Source organism: Melospiza melodia, chromosome 1 (genome assembly GCF_035770615.1).
Source record: "Melospiza melodia melodia isolate bMelMel2 chromosome 1, bMelMel2.pri, whole genome shotgun sequence".
NCBI classification, from domain to species: domain Eukaryota; kingdom Metazoa; phylum Chordata; class Aves; order Passeriformes; family Passerellidae; genus Melospiza; species Melospiza melodia.
This window is the reverse complement of record NC_086194.1, coordinates 131,922,214-131,949,084: the sequence shown is the minus strand read 5'-3', so window position 1 is coordinate 131,949,084 and position 26,871 is coordinate 131,922,214. Positions and strand designations below refer to the sequence as shown.

At 40.6% G+C, this 26,871-nt stretch overlaps 1 non-coding gene and 1 pseudogene across 1 annotated transcript; one reads left to right on the top strand and one right to left on the bottom strand.

Annotated features, from left to right (window-relative positions):
- The window catches only part of LOC134415002 (chloride channel protein A-like), an 87,588-nt pseudogene that overhangs the window by 52,801 nt on the left and 7,916 nt on the right, over positions 1-26,871 (bottom strand).
- Positions 7,894-7,966, top strand: TRNAA-AGC (transfer RNA alanine (anticodon AGC)). The gene has a single exon. It is a non-coding gene; the product is annotated as a tRNA-Ala (tRNA).

Sequence of the window (26,871 nt, the reverse complement as noted above, 5' to 3'; positions counted from 1 at the left end):
ATTATGGTAGCTTTTGTCCCAGAGAAAAGCATTTTTCTCAAAATTTGCAAAAAAACCACTCTTGGCAGCATTATGAAGGTTTAAAAGTTAAAAATATAGCAAAATTTAATGGTTTCAGATGCTTTTCATGTCAGTGTAACTGGGAAATATCTTTAATATGGAAACAAATTAAATTTGGCAAAGAATTAGCACTTAAGACATCCCAATTGCATTTTGTAATTCAAAAGAACTGAAAACAGATAAGATACTGTGAATTAAAAATAAATTCTGCATGTTAAATTCTTGTGAACTTTCATTAAGGTTTTTGTTACATGTCCCAAATGTACCATTGCATGTTATAATACACTTCAACCCTTTATTTATAAAATACTTCTAAAGCTACTGATAGCTAGAGCCAGAAAAATGACTATATAAAAATGTTATCTTCTCAAATTACAACTTCATTTCCAATGTGTGTATTTAAAAGAGAGATGCAATCTCAATTTCAATATTTCAGATGCACAACAGAACTTTCAGTGCCAATTGAGTCCGTGTACAATTCAGTCATGTCTGTTTATTTTACTGATAAAACCTGGTACCAAAGCTGACACAGCTATATTACAGATAAAGCTGGACTCTCTTCTAGTCTGGGAATTACCTGCAGGCTAACCAACTGTCCCATAGGTGCAGTTCTTCTATACAGATGATGAATGAAGGATTCAGAGGGGACTTGTTCTGACCTTCTTGGGCTGGGTTCACAAGGCTACCATCCAGAAAGAAAAAAAGAGCTCATTTCATTTTCCCTACAAGCATACATCTTTTATCAAATGTTCCAGTGACCTGACAAATTGTTTATCATCCCTACAGAGCAGTATTTTTCAGGTTGGAACCCAAGAAGCTTTCATTTGGAATGCTATATTGTCATCTCTTGAGAATTTTAAAATTGGATTTGGCTTGGCCTCTCAGATTAAACTACATCTCCCACGATGCACCATGTATTGGGCCTCCTTGAATATACCAAGAAAGTTTCTTTGGTGTTTCAAGGCAAATATTTCGTTCCTTAAAGGAAAATGTTAATGTGGAACAACAAAGTTTGTAGCAAGACAAGTAATATTTTTTTAAATTTTTCTTTTAGTTTGGGTTTTTCAGATGTCCAGCTTTCTGATGAAATGTCCCGGGTTTTGGAAAAAAAAAAAAATCTGAAGTTCTCATTTTAGGTCAAAAATAGAGGAGAATCAAACTTTTTGAAAGCATTCTAAACCACATGGTGGGGAAAAAACAAGCTCTTGCAGACTTCAGTGTTTACCATCCCTCCAACCACAGAGTTATTTTACTATATTTTACCATAAAATCATATTAATCTTACTTCAAATCAGCCTGTTCTTCTGCTTCCTGGTATGCCAAAAGCATATTCAGCTCTCAGAGAATTTTTCTGCTCACACTTCAGCAGGCTACAATCCTTATCAAGGAAAGGATCGCACTTTGGATGGCACCATGAGTTTGGAAGAGAAGTCCCTCCTCTTCAACTAGCCAGATGTAACAACATGTTTTGTGTGCTGAAAACAAGACTGATTTCTTTTAATACAAAAAGGACCAAATAAAACAAAATTTAATTTGACATCTTGCAAAATATCCTGCTTCCTGCAATTCCTCATGCCATAAGATCTGTCCTGGAAACCTGTCCTGGATCAAGATTGACTGGTCTCCATTTTCTGAATCTCGCAGCACAGCTGTGCCAAGCTCCTGAGCCCCATCACTGCAGGGTCAGCTGCTGCTCCATTTGCAACAACATGAGGGCACTGGTACAGAAGCCCAGCTTTGTGCCAGCGCTCACTTTGACCATTGAATAATTTACAAAAAAAACCAATCAAGCTTAAGACAAATTTGGTGGAAATTATATATTACAGAAAGGCACCTGCACTCTAGTTGACTCCAAAGTCAGCTGTTTGAAGAGTATTTTTCTTGTTTCCTTCACGGAATCATAGAATGATTTGGGTTGGAAGGGATCTTACATATCATCCAGTTCCAAACCCCTTGCCATGGACAGGGACATCTTCAACTAGACCAGGTTGCTTAAAACTCCATCCAACCTGACCTTGGCCTTCCCCTTACCATAGCAAGTTCTAAGGCAGCCAGTGCATGAGCAAGTCTCACATAAGACATAGTTTGCACTGACAACCTTTTGCACCTCCAGGTCTGGCCAGCTCTGCCAGATCACCTGCTGCAGTAAGCCCAGCTCCCTTTGCAGGCTCTCCTCATTGCCTACACAGCACAGCAAGAACCAGCAGGCACTTATAAACCAGAGAGGGACAAACCATTTCACACTGTGAGCTGCTTTCATCCTTTCCAGCTCAAGGAGCAGACGGGAAGAGGGAAAAACTGGAGGTCAAGGTGGCAGAAAGAGCCCTCACCCAAATGGAGGTAGGGGCTGCTCAAGGCCAACAGGCACTACTGTTCACTGTAATGAGGAATCACAGAATATCCCGAGTTGGAAGGGACCCACAACAAAGCTCAAAGGCACAGCTATACAGACTTTTTCTAGCATCCCATTTGTCAAGAAGAAACCAGAGAATTTACACCCGATTAATATTCACATTTAATCCAAGCCTGATACATATCACTATTTTGTTGCCCAGTTAATGTACAATTTATCCATCTTTGCCTGTAGAATAGAGCTCTCATCCATTAGATCTGGACTCCCTCGAGAAATTTAAGTGAATGAGGATTCTTGGCCTCCTGATGGTCCATTTAGCAGCCAGAGATTATTTTCCCTGTTTGGTCTTCAAACATCAGCTAACATTACCTTACTCAGCTCAAGAAGGAAAGACTTGGAATTTATATTTGTGCTAGCATTTTCAAAAACATCCCTCCTGCTTGCATCATCGTCACTGCAAAGGGTTTCAAATGCTGCATCTTGCATCCTACAACCATTAAGCAGCTGTCTGATTAAAAACCTGCACTGGTACCAGGCAGATTTGACATGCACTTTAGAAGTTTTGATCTTATTTTTTCAACATCTTATATCACCATTCTGATTTTGTTATAACTTCCCTCTAGTTACCTGGACTGGGTGGTTGTCTGTGTTGTATCCTCATGTCACACCCATAAAATAATGTCCCACTTAAATTGATTGTGAAAGGAGGACTAAAGCTTCTTGAGAGTCTCTCTCAGAGGAACTGAGAAGGGTAACCCCAGAATTTCCAACAATCCATCCTGCCTATAATTTCAGGTAAGTACATTCTGCCTAAATTAGAAGTACTGAAGGAGTACACAGAGAGGGGAGAGGTACTATGTGCTGTCAGAGCTATTTCATCACACTTAGTCCAGATGACCTGTGGCAATACTGTGGAACATGTCTGAAGTACACATTGCAAGTGAGGTATTCAAATTACGAAAAAGAAAAGTTCATTTCCATTACTAATGGAATGTGTATAACAAAGACATACCTAATTTCCTAACTCTAGGACAGTGGTCACTTACAGCAACGTAGTTTATTATATACAGCATGTTTTAATATAGGTATGAAACAACAGAAAACATGAACAAACCTCATTTCTGAGCCTTCATTACTGTCTTAAGAACCAGATTCTTTTACATAAAGCTTTTTATTTCTGCCATATTGCAGACTCAGATAGACATTAACTTGTCATAAAGGTCTGAAGCCCCATCAGATGGTCAGTATATTTCATATTTCAGTACCAACTTCATGCCTGTTTCCTCAGCCCATTCATTCACAGCAGCCACACCCACCATTCCCAGAGGAGACTCTGGGACAGAACCTCTCTTGGGAGAGTTAATCCCCTGAGATTTTCCTTTGATTTATATAATGACATTGCACTTCCACTTCCAAATCCTAAGAAATAATCTTTTTTCTCCTTTAGTCTGCATCTGTCAAAAGCCTGACATTCCAGTGTTTCACACTCAGAGAAGGGTTTAGAGTCTTAACCTTTTCAGAATTAATTGCATTTCCCATCCATCAGAAGAGATTTATTGGAGAAATAAATTTGGCCAATAAAGTGATATGCTGCTTTAATTCTGATGGAACAGAATAGGCAAGAAAGGGGAGAGAGTCAGGGTTGCTTCCTATCATGTGTAATAGAAGGAAAAACAACTCACAGGACAAAGGATCCAAACTGGTGCAAATGAAACTTGTCTCAGCTTGCACATAGGCACAACAAAAGCACTGGACACAGACACTGATACTAGGCTAGCCCAGAGCCACCTTTCCTCTTTAACACCTGTAAGACATTTTTATTGAGAAGTAAAAATAAAAGGAATGGTAAAAACACAGGATTAGCCAGAGAGCAAGCACACTGTAGAGAGAGATGCTATTCCTTTTCCACGTCTAGGGCACCCTGAGGCCTGCAAGCCCAGGACACATGACACTTAAAAAGACATGGGAAACAGAAGGCTGTGGGAAGGCAAGTCATAAGGCTGTTCCTTGTACTTGCCAAAAAAAATGTCACCACATCTACCCTTTACCACAAAAAGCTGAGGATGAGGGTCAAGTGTCAGCATGGGGGGTAGAAACAGGCAGCCAAGAAAGAAGAGGTGGGCAGATGCCTGTGGGGCCTGCCATGAGGGAAAAAAGGGAAAAAGACATCTTACAAACCTGTTCACTACAAGTCCCACATTCATAACTGTTTCCAAATGGAAGGCTGTGAAAAGCCAAAACAAACATTTCCAATTCTTTTTGAACCCATCAAACAATATAGGAAAAATATGTGCATTTTATGGTTTGAGGGCACAACCTTTTAATTATGTGTTTGCATTGTCATGTCCAAGACCTTTTTTCTCCTCAAAAATTAATATTTCCTCAAGCAATGCAGCTATTTATCTTGGAAGAACATAAATTGAAACAGAATCTGCCTGTGCAGAGAGAGACTCAGAAGGGTTAGAACATGACACCTAGGGGAATTCAGAACGCACTGCAATGCAATCCTCTTCATTTTTCTAGGGCCTTTTCAAGTTGGTTCCCGACAGTTCTTAAGAGTTTCCAGATATTGCTTTGCATACGCTGTATGTGCATGTGCAGAAGCACTTAGAGAACAAGCACAGGTAGTCAGAAAGGTGGGGAGAAAGTGAAGGAAAGAAAATGTAGGAATTTCCTCTGTACCAGAGCTGAATGGACAGCAGTTCCTGGCATCTAAGAGCAGCAAGTGCTCTGGCATATGATCACCTCTCGTTTGTCTGTGACAGAGCACAGCCTCATCAGCTAAGGAAAATGCCAATCAACTGCTTTTGCCCCTAAAAAATATACCTTATACCTGCAGAAAGAATGTAAAGTAATGGTTTACAAATTATACCTAAATTGTACTGAGGCATTACAAGAAAATTCAGGCCTACTTTGGAAAAGACATTACATTTAGTCATAATTTGGGCTCTTAGAAAACTTACATCTAGCGTGCAGGCATCAACTTTCCCTTCTTCAAGTTTTACAGACTTAGTTGGCCAACAATTCACCCAGTAACTTCCAAGATATGCATAACAGCAATAACAGAAGCAGAAATAGCAGAGGTCATTTTTACTTAATTACTTAAAGGATAAGTAAGTGCTAAAGCACCAAGAGGACACTGAAGGAGGACGTTTTCCATAATCAATCTAATTATTATTTCACAATAGAGAGGGTTTCTTGCACACACAACACCTTTCAAGCTAGAATATAACAAAATGCTTCCTACAGAATTAACACAACCTATCACTAACATGGACCCTTGGTGTGAGTGCCAATGAACAGCCACTTTATCAAATACTGTGCAACAGCACGCTAGGAGGGAAAATCCAAGCTTAGTCACTCTGTGTGAATTCTGACATCTGCAAAGATTTCAATGAGATAATTTTGGGCAAAACCAGCTGGGCAGCCAAGTCTGGTTTTAGTCATGGGTGAAATTTCCACACACACTAACACTCACAGGCCTTGAATGTCCTGACCTGGAAGGGTGAAAAGTTCCCCCTTGTGACCTCAACTTCACTTTTTTGTTGATTAAGCTGAATTTCAGCTGCGCCTTACAACTCATTGTCCCCAGGTGTTGCAATCAGGGAGAGAAAAAACACCCTCTCTAAGTAGAAGAAAATTATTTGCAAATACTTCAGCTTTCAGAAGTTTGACTGGAAAGTATTGTAGTTCGGACTCAAGATGTTCTGTTATGAAAGGAGGGGGAAACAGAAATGTGAAATGTGTTCCAAATGAATCCCAAAATTTTGAAATCTATGAGGCATAACTTGACCAGAGAGACCTGTGAGGTCTCCCATTAGATCACTTGCCTATACTGTAAATCCTTACTCCATCCATGAGGCCATACTCAACCCCAGCATTCAAAGGTGAATTGTACAAGGGCCTCATCCCCCACAGAAGTGAATTCACAAGGAAAACAGTGTGACCTACAACTGTTTTGTAACCCAGCAGAAACCCCTTTCCTTCTTTGTTAACCACTGATGGCATTATCATTTCTGTAACCTCAAAAGAAAAAAAAATAGGAAAAGAGACTGTGGAGAGATAGAATGTAAGAAAATAAAGATAGTGAAGAAGGTAGTCTCACACCTGAGGAGTTGCAGCTGTACTAATCACCAAAGATTAGGAACAGGCCTGCCTTTAACAGGCCACAGCTGTGTCCAATAATGATGAGTGCTACAAAAGAGTGGGTTAGCTGGGCGAGGAGAGAGATGGAGTTTATTGGCTGTGCTAGTGCTGTGAGGAGGTGCCTATGAGAAATCACTGAGAAGGTATGGGAGCTTCACAATAAGATGACAACAAGAGATGGTCAGACTTCTCAGTCAAAGTGTTACTTCCAAACTTACAATCCACAAGTAAAAGTTCCCAGGTAAAACAAAACAAAACACCCTCTTTGGGCAAAGCAGAAACAGACAGGCCAATACCTTATTTCTCTCTGGTTCAATGTGCACAGGGTACCCATAGTGCTCTATTTAGTTGCAGCAGCAAAAGCTAAACTCAACCTTGGCCACAAAAATGCTTAAAAACTCTACATACTTGCCATTATCCCAGTGAGGGGGATGGTCAGTCTTAAAACACCTCTCAAAAATGAGGCAGCTCCAATGGCAGCAGAGACCTGTATCAATCCATACTCCCTATTCACCAGTTTGGACACCAGTTAAGAAACAAGGATCGAGCCCATCATCCTGCCATACAAAGCTCCTCTGCACCTGTATGCAAGAAGAAAAAGAGCAATCTTTTTGCCAGTAGTGGTGTTTTCTGGAAATGCTTTAACATTCTTTTCATCCCAGATTAATTTTGTCAGGTTCTGTAGCAACTACTTTCCCACAAAAAAGCTCTAGTAGCCTTCCTTAGTATGACCATTTACTTTATGCCAATCTCAAGCATGAAGCTGCCAGATTTACCACATTCTGAAGAAACAGGACTAACACCATGCCTGTCTGCATGTCCTTCCAAGCACAATAAGAATTAATCTAATAGTAAAAGTCAAAAGTATAGGTCAGAAAGACAGAAAGACACACTGAGAAATTTCAGATTAAAAGACCACACTACTAGAGCTCCAGCCTTATATAATTTCTCAAAATTAAGGCTGCATTTGCTCCATAAACCTGGCAAGTAGAATATTACAGTCATATAATAAATGGGCAAAAAGGAGTAATAGATATTAATCACTTGGCCAAAACTAAGAATGAAGTTGTGAAGAGAGCCCAGGAGTCCTCAAGCCAACCTACTCTGAAGAGCTAAGCCAAAATGTAGCACAGTTGTGCAGATAATTGCCGATGTGATACACAACATTCCATCCCAAATGCAAGGAATTAGATATACAGACTCGAGTGTCGGACAAGGAACGGGACTTGTACATTCACTTCCCAGAAATCATGAATTATTATTATTCATACAATAGTCATTTTTATTATATATTGTTTATTATTTATGGCTATTTCTTTTCTGCCTGTGCACAGGGGGAATTAGCTCAAATGGTAGAGCGCTCGCTTAGCATGCGAGAGGTAGCGGGATCGATGCCCGCATTCTCCAGCATCCCATTTTGCTGAGCAAGGGGCTGGAGAGCAGCACTGCAGGAAGGGCCCCAGGGCTCAGTGGCACATTGAACATGAGCCAGCAGTGCCCTGGCAGCCAGGAGGGCCAACCCTGTCCTAGGTGCACAGCATGGCCAGCCTGGCAAGGGAGGGGACTGTCCCGCTCTGCTCTGCGGCCTCACCTCGAGTGCTGTGAGAAGTTTTGGGCTCCACAATATAAAAAGGGCATTGAGCTCTTACAGAGCATCCAAAGGAGGTCACAAGGGTGGAGAAGGGTCTGAAGAGGAAGCCTGATGAGGAGTGGCTGAGGTCACTTGGTCTGCTGAGACTTGAGGAGACTGAGAGGAGACCTCATTGCAGTGTGCAACTTCCTTGTGAGGGGAAGAGGAGGGATGGACACTGTCTTATCTCTGTGTGACCAGTGACTCAAGGAAATGGCTTGAAGCTGTCAGGGGAGGTTTAGGTTGGGTATTAGGAAAACGTTTTTCATCCAGTGGGTGTTTGGGCACTAGAACAGGCTCCCCAGGGAAGTGGTCAGAGCACCAAACCTGACAGAGTCCAAGAAGCATTTGGAAAATGCTCTCAGGCCCATGGTATGATTCTTGGAATGTCCTATCCAGAGCCAGGACGTGGACTTTGATTATCTTAGTGGGTCCCTTCCAGGTGAGGATATTCTATGATTCTGTAATTTGAGGAACATCATCTTGCACCATTACACAACTTTTTTCCATTTATTCATACAACTGATCTATTTGATTGATGGATAAAGTTCTGGAATGGTTTTTAAAACTCTATGTAGTTCTAGACTGGTTATAAAAATTAGGTTATCAGGTCAAAAACACAAGTACTGACTGATGGACTTAACTGTCTATCTATTCAGCCAAGTACACCATGTTTCAGCAAGCACTGCATATTAAGAATTGATTTAGACCATATTTTTGGGGAGGGCTGGAGGTGAATACACAGGGGTAGAGCAAAGGCAGGAGGTTGTGCACACAACTAATTCTTTCTATATTTTTTCAATATTTTTGAATGGCATTATGCACTTGCCAGCCATGACCCCTTGCTTGCTGAACATTAAGCTTCTCAGCATCAGTGCAAGAACCTTGCTCTAGTCAGCAACAGCTTTCTAAAAGCTATGACAAAGACCCAGCTGCAGTTTTCTCCAAAGTTCAGGATGTTATGTCCAAGATTAAGGTTCAGGCTATTACATACATAAGAAACAGATGAAAAGTCTGGATCTGAACCCACAGTCCTACAGTTACAGAGATGGAGCCAGAAGCTGAGACTCTTTCTGGATACCCAGAGGATTCAAACGATCTAAACTTGGAAAGTCCACAGTTTTGGCTATGGTCCTTCCACAGCTATTCTCAGATTATATTTCTTCATTCTTTTCCCCAATCTTAGCATCTCATTCCAAGCAACCCATCCTGTTCTACCTGTACAGCTTCCTCTGAGCACTTGGTGCTTTGCTATTGCCAAGTTTCAACCTACAATTCAGATTGTTGCTACTTGACACAGGCCTTTCATACAGAAAGCACAAACCAGGACTGAAGTGAAGCATAGGAATAACCAGGCCACTGGCAAGCCCAGAACCTCCTGTTCAACAGCCAAGGATGAAAGAAAATGCCAAAGCAATGCAGAGGTTTGTGCATCCAGATTCTTCATGAGTCCCACATTTAAAAAGCTATGTGATCCCTTGCTTCCCACCCTCAACTGGAAGCACAGCGTCTGCAACACAGAGGAAGAGACATGCAGAGATACAAAACATTAAAAGGTCCTTTTACAAAAAGGCAGTTTGTAGTTGTTCTCATTTGGCTTAACCTAATTTTTAAAAAGCAATGAGTTTACATGACAGCTTCAGCATCTGGGGCACTTCCAGGAAAACAAGGAATATATGTTCTCTCCAGTCTGGTCTGTGTGATGTTAATCCTGGTCTAAATAAGGAGAAACTGCAGTGATTTAAACCAAAGAAAGGCAACTGGACTACTTGAGCAGGACTCCTTTCCTGCTTCCTTTCAGAGGTAGCAACTCAGGATCTTCCCAGCATATTTGTCTCAATTAGTTCTGATATGTCAGAATGGAGCATTACATTACTTTAAAGAAAACCTGCCTTATGAGTGAATATGCTTCAATATACCCTCAAGTTATTTGAGTTTCTTCTCAAGTATCAATCACATAACTCCCCTTGATTGAAGGCTTGATTAGAATATTTGACTTCATCTGGACCAATTCATAGACTTGATGAGCTGCATGTTTCTGAAATTTCCCTCTTGAACTGATTTATGCTTAAATATGAAAAGAAAAACAAAAAAAATTAAATGGATGAATATAACTTGCCTTGCTGCCTGTAGAGGATGTGTCGATTTACACAAAAAGCCAACTTTCCATTAAATATTCCAATTAAGTTGTTTTGTTAACAAATAAATCTAGTTTACTAGATCAGTTTGTTATTTATTGTGCTAATCTATCTGGTTTATTAATGCTTATATTCCTCTACATAAACTTCTGGCTGCTGAAACCCTAAATTCTCAAAACCAGGAATTACTTTATGCTGTCTGAACGCAGAAAATGGGGGGGAAAAAATTGAAATTCATAGAGCCTGGCCTTGATTACTTTGCCCACACAACACTGTAACTCTATCAAAGGGGATTAGCTGACCAAGAAGCATCATTCCTGAGTAGAACTAAAGTGGATAAGAACAGCACTTAGAGCTGATGGATGCATTTGAAATTAGAAAACTTTGCACTGGAGAGCTCCATGGAGAGCTGGAAGGATGTAGAGGTTTCCTTTTCCACAGCAGCACCGGCTATACTCAAACCACACCTCAAAGACGTCTGTCCCACGAGTTCCTGAAGCTCTCCTTTGGTAAACAGTGGCACCAGTTATTTCAACATTTTGCAGCTTAGACTGCCAGTTATCATGCTGGCCACAACCAGCCTCCCTCCACGGCTCTGCTATTCCTGGACGCTTTCTCAATCTCTGTCATCCGGAACAAGTGAACTCTCCAAGCAGGTACAGCTTCCTTCTTCCAGCCTGGAAAGCAGCCGGCACGTTCTGGACAGCACCACGAGCTACACGGTAACAGTATGAACTCTGTTCCTGGAACAAAGAGCAGCAGATCTGTGGTATCTGACCCACCTGATCCCTGCTCAGAGCTGCAAGGAAAAATTAAAATGCAGCCAATATCTAGTGCAAGAAAATTTCTTCCAGACCCCAGATTGGCAACCAAAGGGACACAAGATGCTTCCCAGTCTTGTATTTGCTTTTCACGTTATTCCAACCTCTCAAACAAGAATATATTCCAAATTCATCATGGTCAATAAAAGAAGAAAAACCTGGTTACTCTGCCCTGGTTTCGAAGCCATATGATTGTGTAACTCACTTGTATCAAAGCCTCAAGTTCTATACATAGGTCTTTGCTACCAGTAAAGGAATGCACACTCAAAAAACAGCACATCTGAGAAGCAATTTGAAGCTTGCAGCAATGCCAAGATAACTGAGAGAGAGAAAAACAACACAAGAAAGTGGGTTTTTACAATTAAAGCACAAATGGTTGAGCAAGAAGAGCAAAGCACAGAGAGTGGAGGTGTAGGGCTTGCTTACACACAGGGTTTTGTACCACTAACTCCTCCTGTTCGAAGTCAGTGCATTTAGTAAAGGCAGATTTCTCCCTGGTGGCAACTGGAGGCCTGCACTGTCACACTGCAGGGATACATGTGCAGTACTGAGACTTGCTAGTGGAAAAAACCCATTGCTTACCACCCTTCTGTTTCCTTCCTGTGACTTCCTATTCCTCCTTCTCCAGGGAATATCAATGCCTGCTGGAAGAGCTACAAAACACTACCAAAAACACTGTTTAGTGTAAATGTGTGAGGAGAAGCTATGGTAGAAGGAAGTGCTGTCATGCTGGCCTAGCCACATGTGGCCCCACCTGGAGCTGCAGTCTTTCACTATCACAGTTTAAAGCAAAACCATACACTTGACTGAGTTTGATCAGTACACAAGAAAAAATTCAGCATCTTATAATTTCTTTGCTATTTGGTTCTTATTGCATCTCTTAAAGTGGCAAGAGTGCTTATTACTAATCAATTGGATCTCAAAAGGGTAATTGTATTTATCTGTTCCTGGAGCACTGACTGTTAATCTCACATTACGCTGAGATGAGCCAAATTTAAATGGTCCAAACTAAAGTCTTACAGCTGCAATAATAATTCCCTTTTTCAATTCCTAAGAAAAAGAGAGGAGTGAACAAGCTTCTTTTCCACATTTAGTCTTATTACAAGCTCATTAGAGACATCATCACTACCTTCAGCATGTGCATGACCTTTCAAAGTCCAGATCAATTTGATGCTGATTCCAATTTGATGCTAATTCCTTTCAGATCCATCCAGTTTCCACATGATGTACTCTTTATAACTTGTAGCCCCACCAAATGAAAAATTGACACTAAGCCCATGCAGCCTCTAGGTTGGATCAGCCTGACTATTTTTGATTCAGACAGACAAATAATTATTGTGGTTTCAGATATTTTTTCCTTAACAGCAAAAAATAGTTTTGTTTTGTAAAATAACATTTTGCAAGCATTTAGTCCTTAAAATAAAGAAGGGGTGGGGGAAGTATGTCAGAGTGAGGGAAAAGACTTTTCCTGTAGCAACCCAAACAGCCAGAGATACCAAATCCTGGTACTAAGTGACAAAGGCTGCTTTTGTAAAGAAAATGTAAATACATGTTATAGCAAACAGTACTGAATCAAGCATTACAAGTCAAATAACAGAATTGGTGACCAGCATGGGAAAGCATGTGTCCTGTATAAGTATATATAAGTTTATATAAGAGTTTATATATATAAGTATGCATAAGCTGTTTGGAATTGTCCTGGTTCTGGCCCAGATCAGTGGGATGCGGTGTGGCATAGACCTTGTGGAATTCAATACCATTTTACATCAGGGACATCTGAAAAGCCAGGGACAGGAGAAAGGGGCTCCTTTTCTTCCAAGAAGGAGTAAGCATGGAAGGCATAGGGTCTGTCCAGTTTTGTTTTCCTTGACTTGGGTTTCATGAGCATTTGGCATGTAAATTTTCCTCTCTTTGTAAATTTTTGTTATTATTTTCATTGCTGTTACTTTTCCCTTATCTCAGTGCTATTTCCAGTAAATTGCTCTTATCTCAATGTGTGATTTCTGCTTTTTTCTCCCACCAGAGAGGAAAGGGGAGCAGCTCATAGTTTTTAATGGGAGTACTGAATTGGGGAACACCATTCCTAAACCATGAAATTAATCCAGTCACTAATGGCAAGCTAGTCAGTATTTACAGTTTGTTTTCCACAATGTGTACAGGATGCTGCCCATGTGGAAGGACAAACAAATACATTTTACAAATTTGTGAATTTGCAAAACTGGAAGATGGCAGTGGCCATTTGCAATGGCTGTGAAATCAAGCTGACATTTAACCTCAGTCTAAGTCTTTTTCTACTTCCTCTGCATTCCTCACCTGTATTTCTTAAGAAATATACTTGTACTGCAAAGTCTGCATCAGATTCAAGGATCTCTTCAGGTGTTTAAGCCCAAAGTCCCAAGCCATTCAGCCACATATTCCCTGCCTGTTTATTAATACAATACTTGCCATTTTAAATTCCTGGATTACAGCTTGTACTGAGTTACCAATTCATGTCCTCACAGAGAGAACTGATCAAATCATGTCCCTCAGCCAACTGGAGCTGAGAATAGCAAAGATTTTTCATCGGTTTCCAGTTCCAGATTTCCAGCTCAAACACAGCCTGTCTTCTATAGATGGATATACCTCTCTACAAGGCCTTTATGTTTTGTAAAGCAGAATTAGGATTCCAAATTGAAGAAGAACTTGTGTGATACATACAGCCACATTTCATGCTATTTTACATGTTCAGCTCCCTTTTGTTTCTTTCTTTCTCCTTCCCCCCGCCCCTCCTTATTTTGACATGTCAGCAAATGCCTCTTACTGGAAAAGTTTAAGTGTGATTAAATTTCAGTGATTAAAAGATTAAGTGTTACTTTCGTCTCTACATGAATTCATTTTAAATACTCACGTCTGACACACCTTTGAATTTTTTCCATCTGAAATCTTTGCTAACTGGAAGAAATGGTTAATAACTGTATTCACATAGTGATGATCCTGGTGATGATCATGGTGATCCTCCCCACTTATGTTTCTGAGTTGTTTCTCATGTGGCAATTTCTCACACTCCAGACAAGAGTGCAAGGAAGGAAATACAGTAAGTATCCTGTAACAGCTGTCGTGCAGACCTGCAGGCATTAAGCAAACAGTTCATTAAGCATGGACAAAACAAAGAAAGGAAAGTGTCTAAACCCACTAATGCCACCCCTTACCACAAGAAACTTGCCCGTTTGTCCCGCCCATGTATGCCACATTTGCTCATTAGCAATGAGTAAGGCTGAGATTCCTCCAATCTCACTTCAGGGATGCTGCAGCCAGGGAACTGGCCTCTGGCTCTGTGGCCAGCAGAGAGCACTGGTCCCTCCAGGAACATTTGCAGCACATGGGATACTCTACCCACGGCCAGCCTGCCCACCCTGCACCCTGGCAGATGGTGGAGATGCAGCCAGGTTCTTTGCAGGCTGCCACTTGTGCACAGCAGGGACTTGGGATCTGTGCGTCTTTCCTTAAGTTGTTTTTTCCATTGGTACTTGAAAGTATGCTGTGAGTCAGGGTCCATTATTTCAATTTAAATTCCTCCCCATTTATGCAAATTTGAAGTCCCTGGTCAGTATGAACAGTTAAAGACTTGTTTCTAACTTGCAAACTTATTGCTTCCCTTCTCTCATGAGGATGTTATGACAGGATTAATACTCAGTTAATCAACAGAAAATGTTCCTAGACATCCTAGCAAGACTAGACAGCTATAAAGCCTAAAGCTAATTACATGCTACGTGGTGGAGACACAGACTTGCAATCCAAATGGCTGAAGATACTTTATCAGGTCCTTCTCGTTTTCCACATGCCCATTTTGAAGTAAACATGAATGAAACCAAAAATGAAACAGAACACAGCAGACGTGGTTTTCACTGGCTGCTTTGCATTCACAAAAAGCAAAGGGAGTTTTTACATGAGATGACTGCACTGCATTTCAGTGCTGCATTTTTCATCATAATATAGCTCAGTATAACAGCTATATTTCATTCAAAACTAATGTTCAGGGTTTTATCTTAATTGAGATTAATTTACCAATTCCTATACCAATTGGAGATACACCCAAAATAAAAAGATATTTGGAAAATATTTCAGTAGACATCTGGAGAAAAATTACAGGAACACACAACCAGAGTAATAATATATTTTCCAAGCACAAGGTTTCATCTCCTCTGTGGATAGGTATTAAACAGCTGAGATAGCACATTTATGGAAACCTTCAAGCTGAGATTCAGCTGTGTGCAGCTGTGACAAGTTGTGAGACAATTGTATCTCAAGCCTTTGTTCCCCTGTATCTCAAAGATTACAGGCTCAGGGGCAGAACACATCTACAACAGATAGATGAAACTGGGAGTAGCTCAGTCTTCACAAAGCTTAGGTCGGGTTTTGTTTTTGAAAACTTGACTCTGGGACAGTTCAAACCCAGGTCAACTTTTTGCCAAAACCCTGAAGTCCAAAGGGAGCTAGAAGGACAGCTAGCCTGGAGCCTGTGGCTACACATTTAAAGCAGTAGCCTGTCTTCACAGCTAGGAAGAAAGGAAAATAATCCTCTCAAGTATCCTTTTAAAGTTTTGACAGTTTATATATTAACTATATGTGCCTATACCCCTAAATTGTCCACCCTGCCCATGGAAACCCTGAGCTTTTGGAACAGAAGCATTAGTCAACGTGATTTAAAAAAAATTAGAAAAAGAAAGATAACTCTGCCAGATTCTTGGCAAAACATTATCTACATTGCGATTTCCTCACAGAGAGAAAGGTGATGAATTGAGGAGAAGCAAAAGCAGGCCAAGGGGCAGTAGGGCTCTTAGAAGACAGCTTCGTCTAATCTATGGGCTGAAGATTAGATATTCAATTCCAGTCAAAGGAATGGTACTCCGGGTTATGTTGTGGGTGTGGAAGATACTGTGATGGGTTCTTTCCAAGTTTAAATGCAAGCTGGTTTATACAAGATTATTTTTGGTTAAAGTCACTGTGACATAGTTTCTTTCAGCTGCCTCATTATGTGAGTTTATTAAAAAAAAAAAAAAAAAGTTGCATGGTTGTCTCTCAGATCAAACAGTTTCTTTCCTGCCTTTTTCTGCCAAGTTATAATAAAATAAGGACTGTGACCTGAGCAGGGTCTTCTACAGCTAACAGAAAAGGAAAAACAGTCTGAATAAGAGTTCATGCTACAAAGTTAACAAAAAAAAAAAAAAAAAAAAAACAGCAGAATTTTAAAAAAATTTCAGGATTAAGGCAAAAATATATATACAGAAAAGCTTTATAAGCAACACAGCCCTACAAAACACATCCTATTCTCCCATTTTCAGGTATGAGCAGGCAAAGTGCTAACTACTCTATGAACTTTTGGAGTCAGCAAGGCACTGCTTCTTGAACAACATAAAATAACTCTGAGGAGTTTTCTTAGTGTTTTCTTTATGTCTGGCACTAAATCTTTGCTAGATGGTCCTACATTCAATTCTGTAGTGTCTTCTGTCACACTGGCTCTTACTGGCTTGTGTTGGTGCATGTCTTGGTTTTTATTCCAGAGAGCAAAGAGCAGTGTTTTTAATGTGCTCAAGCAGTTTGTGCAAAGTTTCACATGGTAACACACCATGAGAAAGCCAAAGGCTTCCCAGTGGTAGGAGGAATGGCTATCAAGCACAGCACTCCAGCTCCAGATTGTTACAACAGTCATGGTTACAAACCCAGCTCCTTGCAAACCGTGGAATTTCCACAGGACTAATGGGAGTCACACATGGGACTCTGCTCCTTGCCCTGCTGGGCTGAAAATTGGATTTGGGTTAAGACATCTCATTGCAGTGCTCAACAGCACAAACTATGAACCTGTAGAGAGATAGGGGAGCAAAGCTGTAGCACAAGGTGAGAAGGCTGGGAAGGGGAAAGGCTCTCCCTAAAGCTAAGAATTCCTCTTTTCCTTACTGACCTTACTCACTCCTTCAAACGTGGAAGCAAAAAGCTGGAAGTGAGCTTCATTGGGCTGTGTTCCCTCAGTAGATGGTGAGCAAACACACTGCCAACAGAAATGCCAGCATCCAGCCACTAAGAGGAGCTGAAATTCAGCTGTGATCAGCAGCACGGGCACGCTCCAGAACAGCCCTTTCACAGGGATCCTTCCTCCTCCTCCTCTTCCTCCTAGCCAGGTCAGATTTCACCTCTGATGAGCCAGCAGAGAACCCAACAGCAGATTGCTGCTCTGACCAAGACAGGACTGGGCAGAGGAGGTGGTGAGCTGCCAGAGCACACACAGAACTTCCAAGAACTGAATGAAATGCACTATTCCTGAGAGGTAAACCATTGGGAAACATGCATCTGTACCAGCCTGTGGAGAGCTTGCAGAGACTTGACTATGTGCCTCAACCTACAGTTACTTACACTTTTAGCTCTAAAAGTTTCCTCTCTCATATTCAAAATTTTGTTTTCCTCCCAGGAACATGCAGGCTGTCGAGGCAAGTCAAGGTGATTGCCCTTCCCTGAAACATATGTATTTTTGCTGGCTCAGAGTGGAAGCTGCTGAAGGGATGTCTGGGCTGATGGGAGGAGAGCATCTCCATAACCAACTCACTGGTTTTCAGCTGAGCAATCCTCTCTCCATCAGGGAGAGAAGAGAAAGCAAGATATACAAAAAACAGATATGGCATACATTAAACATAATGGAAAGTCTGCCTGTAAGAGGGCAGAAGAAAGGGCTTTCAGTGTGCACCAGTTTCTCTAAAGATAGGTTATCTCAACACTTAAAAAGACTGGAAAACTCCTCAGAAAAAATTCCCCAAAAATAATGGAAATAAAGAAAGCTTTTGACAAGTAGGTATTTACTAAAGAAACTTCCAGAAAATCTCAAATATGCTCAATTTACTAAAAGTGCAGTAAAAAAGTTCTGAAGATTTTCTTTCTTCACATTTAATCATAGAATGTTTTGCAATGAAAGGAACCTGAAATATCATTCAGTTCCAATATCCCTGCCATGTGCACGGACACCTTCCACTGGACCAACCTGGCCTTGAGCACATCCAGGGATGGGAAGAACACAACTTCCCTAAATAACCTTGTTCAGTCTCCCCACCTTCACAGCCAAAAATTTCTTCCAATATTGAATTTAAACCTGCCCTTTTTAGGTTTGAAACCATTCTCCCCATTCCATCACTATGTGTTCATACAAAAAGTCCCTCTCCAGCCTTTCTGCAGCCCCCTTAAGGTATTGGAAGCTGCTCTAAGGCCTCACCAAATCCTTCTCTGCTCCAGGCTGAACAAACCTAACTCTCTCAACCTGTTTTATAGGATTGTTAAGGTCATAATGTTCTTCATAACAACATGCTTAAGCTATAACCAAAGCATAAAACTGAAAAGCATTAAAATATTCAAAATACGGGAGCCCTTTGCCTATACCCTTTCTTTACCAATGGCATGACTCTCCCCAAAGGCATTCGATGCCAAATGGAAATTCCAAAGCCCAGATGTCTTATCAGGACATTCAAGCTCTTCATAGATTGCAAATAAATGCAAAAGCACACCAACACAACTGCTATGTACCACTAAGCTGTAAAGGGTCAGCAGGGCAGAAGACTAGAGGGAAAGTGACTCTACAGGTAAAATACTTCAAGCATACAAACCAAATTAAACAAAGAAAAAAACATCTTTTCTATTCTTATATACCTACCAACATTAAATACATATATGCATTTTGAAAATCTATGTTTTCTTTACTCTGCTGCACATTGTTATGTACCAGCAGGTCAGATTCATTTTCCCATCCAGCAGTTTGTGACCTACCCTCATTAGTCTCTGTAAATGTTATATAATTAAGAGAACTTTTTTTTTTTTTTTTTTTTACAAAGATAAGCACAGTCTCCAAAAGGTTGCTTGTTTTTCTAAGAGACAATTTTGGAAATGAATTAAAGAACTGCATATGTCCTTGATTCATCTTTAAATTTAGGAGGGGAAAAGGAAGCTCCTAGAAGACCTCTAAACACTTCAAGGAGAATGGTTGGAATGAAGGCCAAGATGTTCATGTCCAGCAAGTTCTTAATCTGAGTCAAAGAAAGGAGAAAACTGTTCTGAGCATCCTGCCAGTGACATGAATCATTGCATCCTCTCTCACAAAACCTGATGCCTTAGAGTAATTTCCATGGAGGAAATAAATCTTTCCTTTTGATTTAAAGAACTCAGCTAATTCATTTAAAGCTGATCTCTTCTTGCACACCTCACAGAGGTGGAACCAAGCAGGTAGACACTGGTGTTGGCACACATAGGAGAAAACTGTGATGTACTGCACTTACCACTGGCACTTACCCCTTCAGGTTACATCTAAATAACACAATATAATGGCTTTAATGAGCACTTCAAAAGACTTTGCTGAATCAGAGCTTTGCTGAATGTTCATTTCTTAAATGTCAATCTGCATCCATGTGCACTGAGATAATTTGTAAGTAAATTTATTTAAGTGAAACTGTGGAAATTCATGCTGAGCTAGAACAACTCACAAAACAACAAATCACAGGCACAGAACATAATCTGGCAGCTGTAATAGTAATTGAATTTTCTGCTTGACTCCTCAAGAAGCAGCAAGGATGAAATCACGTTTTAATTTTATCTTCCAGGCAACAAAATGGGGTCAAGAGGCCAGTGGTAATCTATTAAAAACTGTGAGGATATTATTTCCCCAGCCTCGGTTTAGAGTTACACAGCTTTTTGTCATGATTAGGATATGAACTGTATAAAAAGCTACCTGCCAGGATGTGGGAAGGTCACATGTCAGAAGTTGCCTGCAAAAAACCTTAAATTGGTCTAATCTTGGGGTTAGTGGATTGGACAAACTGTTAGCTGTCAGCCTGACTTAAATTGCTTGAACGTGACGTCCTCTTATTGTTCAAATTATTTTTTCTCCTTCCTTTTCTTCTTGTCCCTGATCTTGTTCTTGCTAGAAATAGCCTAGAGTTTAACAAATGCACCAGGTTTAGAGTTTAACAAATGCACTAAACATGGGTAGTATTCCCTGAAAAGGGAAATGCCAGGGTTGAAATCCATTCAGGCTTCAAGAGCTGGTCCACAGGGTGCTGCAGACAGAAAAGCTGGGTCTGGAACAGGGAGAATCCCAGCAGCCATTCCCAGGCACCAGAAGCTCAACACCTGCATGTAGTCACAGGGAGCAGGGACAGACTCAAGGTACATCATGGCTTAGAACCAGGATTACAACAATCACCTACATAGGTACCCTGTGTACTAAGCAAAACTTTAATAATGCTATTTTAACAACAGCTGTAACTATATCCATCTTTTTCCAAAGGATTTAAAGAGATCTAATATTTAAGGTATTGGAATACAGAGGGAACAAGCTTTATTTGAAGTAGAAAAAAGATCTGGTTTATTTACTTCAGAATCCAAATATATATTTGCATTATATTCTACTTAATTCCAATCCTGCACTAAAACTAAAAATAGGCATATAGGATTTTATTGGTTTTTCTCCCTACCTCCATTTTTGCTAAGGAAAAGATATACTGAGATATTTGTTTTCAAGTAGAATATGCACATTACACTGTATGTGTGTGGCAGCAAAGGTGGAGTCAAGAGAGCATTCCACACGCTGTAAATGAAAGGTGGCACAGTTTATTTTTTGTTTTTGTTGTAATACAAACCACAAGCTTTGGCCAGTCATCAAGAAAAAAATGGTACCTACAGAGTAAGTTTCACCTTTAGAATTAATCCTATGGTCTTTGTAAAAATAAAGTGAAGTTTCCTGAAAATCTCATGCTCTGGAGTACAATAAATTCCCTTGGTAACATTATGCTAGGTAGAATGAAACTAAAACAAAACCAAATAGTTTCTTGAGAAACATAACCCACAAGCTTTCAACTCAGTTTATTCACTGTAAACTGTGTTTTGTAAATGGCACAAAATATACAAGAAACAAAATTTCCCCTGAGCCTCATGTTCACTGAAATGAAAATTTTTCTGCTTATCTGTATCACATTAAGAGCCAAAAACTTATTGAACCCTGCCAGAAGTTATGTCGTTAATAATTTTAGCTAACTTTTCCCTCTAGTAACACTAAGAGAAGATAGAAGGAGACAGAATCCACTGCTCTTTTCAGAAAACATCCTCAACTGAGTGTTAAAAGAGCAAAGCTTATTGTAAAATAGCAACAGAAGCGAATCCACTTTCCCCTCTGCATGCAGCTGTTCATTACACAATACTTTGGTTTCAACAATGAATCTGGCTTCAGAAGGCTTCATCTCTTCCCTGCCCAGGTAGCCTCACCTTTCTGCCACAAACTCTCATCTTCTTGGTGTGGAGCTGCAGCTGTTGGGGCACCTGAACTATGTGGTAATCCACAAAAAGGATTTGGGTGGAAGCCCAATGTTTTCTCCACTTTCCCCTGCTAAAGCTGTGGCAAAGCTAATGTATCAGGGAGCATGCATGCGAGAAACATTGCCCATTTCCCATCTGAGGTACAGCTACATGTGGAAAATGCCAGGATCTTTAGTTTCTGCATTGCTAGAGGGATACAAGCCAGAAGAAATTCAGAGATCAATGAAAGACATTCAGAAGTTACTTTAGGAAAAATTCACCTATAGTAAAAAGTAGCAAAAAGTGGATTGAGATTCAGAATACAAGGCATTTATTTCTAGCTCACTAAGTGATCTACAAGTCAAATACAAAGAAGGGTATTGAGGCTGGAAGAAGTGAAGATCCTGACACTTGCACATCACTATTGGATAATCATCATCAGGAGCAATACAAATGAATTAAAGACATGAAAATAAAAGCAACTACTTTTAGGTGGACGTAAGGTAAAAGGTTGTGTCATGCTGGAAGAAATAAAGCAAAGGTGGCTGAGGCTGAAGGTCACCTCCATTTTGCAACTGGGAACAAACAGTGATTGCATCTTTTCAAATGTTTAATCTGTAAGTACCAAGGAACAGGGGCACAGTACAGCAATGCCTGCAACAACAACAGAGTGCTTGAGCCAGCTACAGAAGGGAAGGACAGTTTTATTTAAGAGCTTCTCTGCTTTTTCCTTTACTTCAAAGTATCTTCTTCTATCCAGCACCAACACAGAAAATTATCTCATTAATAGCTAATAAGTAAACAGATGTTCTGTCCGTCCACTGTGATTTAGAACAAAACACTCTGTGTTGTATTTAAGTGATTTCCAGACGTAAAGTGTGAAGGCTTCCAAAATCCACTGATCTGATAACTGTCCGTATTCCAGCTTTCCCCCTTCTCTGATACTCCCCCAGCAAAAACACTGAAAGAAACAAGCCTAAACCCCTGCATCTATTTCCTCCCACACAGTACATACCCATAACAGAACTCTTTTCTCAGCTTCAAAAATCCAAAATGACCCCTGTAAACAGAGAGAGAAGAGAAGAGAAGAGAAGAGAAGAGAAGAGAAGAGAAGAGAAGAGAAGAGAAGAGAAGAGAAGAGAAGAGAAGAGAAGAGAAGAGAAGAGAAGAGAAGAGAAGAGAAGAGAAGAGATGATGCATAGTGAAAATAGCCACCAAGCAGCAGCAGCAAGTTTGCCAGGCCAGCCTGATGTCCCAATTCTTCTACAAAGAGTTTGCTGATGACAGCACAAAATACCAAAGCTGTGCCTGCTCGTGCACCAGCTGCAATGAAACTGTGCCTGCAACAGGTTAGAAGAGACGAAGTGTGGTAACAGGAGTAAAAAAAGAGAAACAAAACCCACCATAATTTCCTCTCAAAGCCTGCTGGCATATTATGGGGTTATAGCAGTGCCTTGCATCTCTAGGATGTGAGTTTAGACATGTTTGCCTTGACAAAATCCTCAGCCTGGGGATAGCACCATTTGGGTACCACGGGTATCATGGGACAGTGAGCTGCTGAGCTAGCACCGAACAGCCCAAGGCAGATGTGCCACTTCCCATCCTGGAATAGTGCCCTCACAGGAGTGAGATACTGCAGTGACAAAGTGGCGAGACAGCTTGGGATTCACTAGAGAATGAGGGTACAGCCCTGCAGCCTGAAGGCTCAACATGCTGCCTCGGTCTGTAAACGTCTGAGAAAGCCACACAGAATATTCATGCCTTGTCCCCTCCCTGTACAGGTGTGCAGCCCACATGTGCCCCAGGGAGCAACTCCATTGCTGTAAGCAGCACCAGGAGCTCGAGCAGCAGAGATCTGCACTGTGAACCCATTCCAATAAAGGGGGGGGGGGAAAGGAGAAAAATTAGGAAGGAAAATAATTATAATATTATAAAAAAGGCATTAATGGGAAGCCTTCCTTAAAAATTTGTATTATATATTTTCACACACACAACATAATTTTCTTTCCAAAACACCCATTTTGTTCTATTAAAACAACATCCTGCATGAGACAAACGTTACATTCTTAAGAGAGGCCACAGTGTGCAAAACAGAGGAAAGGCTTTAGAAGGGGGAAATAAAATTATACTTGAATTCTGTCTTGGAAAAACAGAGTCAAGTCCAGCCTTTGAGGGGGTTACTGAAGTGATGCTGATACATCTAATGAAGTAATCAATAGTGCTCAAAAGCTTATAAAACTTGCATCCTCTGGATGTGCTACCTGACACCTCAGGGGTAATTTGTAGACGTGCTGAGCATTCGGTACCAGCTGAAGTCAATGAGTGTAAAAAACACTTGAGTATTTTAAGTAGTAACAAACAGCAAATTCTCAGAATAAAAAAACACTATCAGAGTTGTCTCTAATCATCTGGAGGCCCTTTTAACTTTTCTATAATGTTCATAAGTTTTAACAGTACAAGGACAGGTAGCAACGAGGACAATGGAGAGAAAGTGAAAAAATTAATGAGGTTGTGTCAAAGTCCTTAACAAAGCTCACCAGTAAAGTCACACAGGGAACCTCATGACTGACTTCCCAACTCACAAGTGTTAAGACACTTTTGTGTAGCCATGATATTTTCTGAAAAATCCCTTTGCCAGGATTTTTCTCCTGAGAAGCTGAGAGGCCTCAGGAACAAAATGTAAACAATGATTATCTGCTGCTGTGGAATGCAACAGGTGCATCTTTGAGTGGTCTCATGTGGTTGTTTTTAATTAATGGCCAATCACAGTCCAGCTGTCTCAGACTCTCTGGTCAGTCACAAGATTTTATTATCATTCCTTTCTTTCCTTTCAAGCCTTCTGATGAAATCCTTTCTTCTATTCTTTTAGTATAGTTTTAATATATAATTTACTTGTAATATAATATATATAATAAAATAATAAATCAGCCTTCTGAAACATGGAGTCAAGATTCTCTTCTCTCATCCTGGGACCCCTGTGAACACCACCACAATTTTGTGCATCGATTTTTACTTACATGTGGTGCTTTCCCAGTAACTTTGTTTCCAGCAGAAGGGAACTCAAGAGGTGCTGCATGCCTCAGAACCAGCTGGGAAAGCTTTCCTTGGGCATCCCCAGCTTCTTGCTCCAGCCAGCAGTACATGCTGTGTGTCCCACCAGTGGTATCCACAAGGAAATTGGAGCCTTCCAACACATCCAGCTCAGCTCTCCAATGGAGGAAGGCCTCAAGTGCCTTGGACAGCCTAGTGCTTGCTGAGAGACTGCTCTGCCTGTGGCTGCACCTGGAGTGGGTCCATCTCTGAGCCTGCTCAGCACCAGAAGGTACCAGGAGAGGGGGGTTTGTCACTCTGGTCCTTGTAAAGAAGTGAAGTCTCACTTTGACATTTTGTCTTTGCTGCCCACCAACAGCCCTCTCTGCGACGGGAACTTCCACACAACCTGCTTCCCCCAGGATGGCTCCTGACGGCAAGCTAGTGCTTCTTTCTCATTAACTGGATCCTGCACAGAAAAACAAATATTTTCTCCACTTATCACAATAGCTGATTTCTCCTATGAGTAGCATTTTGTTTAACCAGCACATCTCAGATTTATTTAAATTACTGTTCTTAAAACACTAAAGGTAAAGGACATCCCAAATCTTCCCTTTGATGCCTTTTGGTATGCTTTCAAGCTACAGATAGCTCACAAGTGACTGTTCATTAGAATTCTATTTTTTGAGGAAATTAACACAGGATTCTTTTTTTTATCCTTACTTAAAAAAAAAAAAAAAACCAAACAAGGTTTTGTAAGTTAACATGACAATAAATATCCAGAAGTCATAAAGTGCTTGCAATTTCTTTTCTGGAAGCTAATGTAATTAATTTCACTAGAACTGTTCAAAAGAGTTTACCCGCATTATCTCACAGAGACACATGAGCAGATAAGAGCCAGACTAAAAAAGTGTCACAAACAATTTAGTTTTTAAAAACTCAAAAAAAAAAAAAAGGCCCCCTGTGAATATTGGGCAATCCCCATAATCTCTTTTTTCCTGGGACAGCCTCATTAATTTAAGGATGAAGTCCATATGTAAAAATCCTGCTGTTTCTTCTTTCTTATATAGCCTAGAAAAGCATGGAAAAATGTCTTCTGTATTAAACAACTTGTGAACTTTCTTTTAATTAAAGAACTTTAAATTTGTTTAATTAACCAACTTTTTCCTAATTAGAGCAGGTGGCTTTTTCCCCATTCCAAAGTGACAAACAGAGGGAATGCTGAAAGGTTGCTGGTGCAGCATCTCCGTTTCCCTTCCAGATGCAATGGGCTCACCAGGGACTCACCAGACACCCCTGGGGCATTGAGGGCAGTGGCAGGGTGGCCCTCACAGAGCCCCACATCTCTGCCCATCTCTTACTTATCAGCTGGTGAAGATCAGGAGGTGGATGCCAATGGTGTCCAACTGCAGCTGGCTCAGGCCACAACCCAGGGGAGCACTAAAAGTGATGTTGCATAATTGAGAGCACTCTTTGGTAAATTATTCATAAATCAGTTAAAGGCAGAGGAGGACAGAGCCTTAGCTGGCATTCAGCAGCAAAGCCAGGTTGGTTTCAAGAGATTTAAACATGGAAAATGCTGAACATGTCTTTTAAATATGCAAAGTCCCATTGACATAAAGGAGGAAGCTACCAGAGACTATCAGAAACTTCAGTGTCTCTTTTGCAGAGATCGTGGTAGTCCACACAATGCCTTTGAAGAACTGCATGTTAATATCTGCCCAAGTGTGGTGACACATCAGACTGGAGCCCATCATTCCAATCATCTGTTCCCAGGTTAACAACCACAGCAGCCAGAGCAGCCCTACATCTAACAGAAGACGTGTGATGATTTAAATTATTACAGTGTGTTCCCAGGCAGCACTTCAAATTACATTAAAATGGGAAAAAAAAATTCCAAACCCTTAGTGGAATGAAAAATCTATTCATTGTATAATCTTGGAAGACTTTTCTACAAGACTTAAATTAGGAGCCTTAATAAATCTCTCTGAGGCTTTTAGCAACTTACGCTGTGTTTATGTTTAATGAAAATGGTGGAGGGTTCCAACTAAATTAAATTAAACTAGCTCTTAATTCCTGTGTTTTGAAAAGGCATCACATTGATACTGTGATGACTTTATTCATGGAAATATGATTCAACTCTTTGGCTCACAAATCACGGTTACCAACCCTGCACAAAGGAAAAAAAGAAATCCCAGCTGCAGTCTCTGAGCTCCTGGAGACAAATGTCTGAAAGCAAAGAAAACAAAAGAAGCCAAAAGGGAGAGCTAACCCTTGGGAAGCATTGTCTAGGTTTGTGGCCACCTCTGACTAACCATGCACTCCTATTTTTGAACATCTGAGTCATCCCCCAGGGTGCTGCACCTCTCTGCAAATAAATAAATACGGATAAAC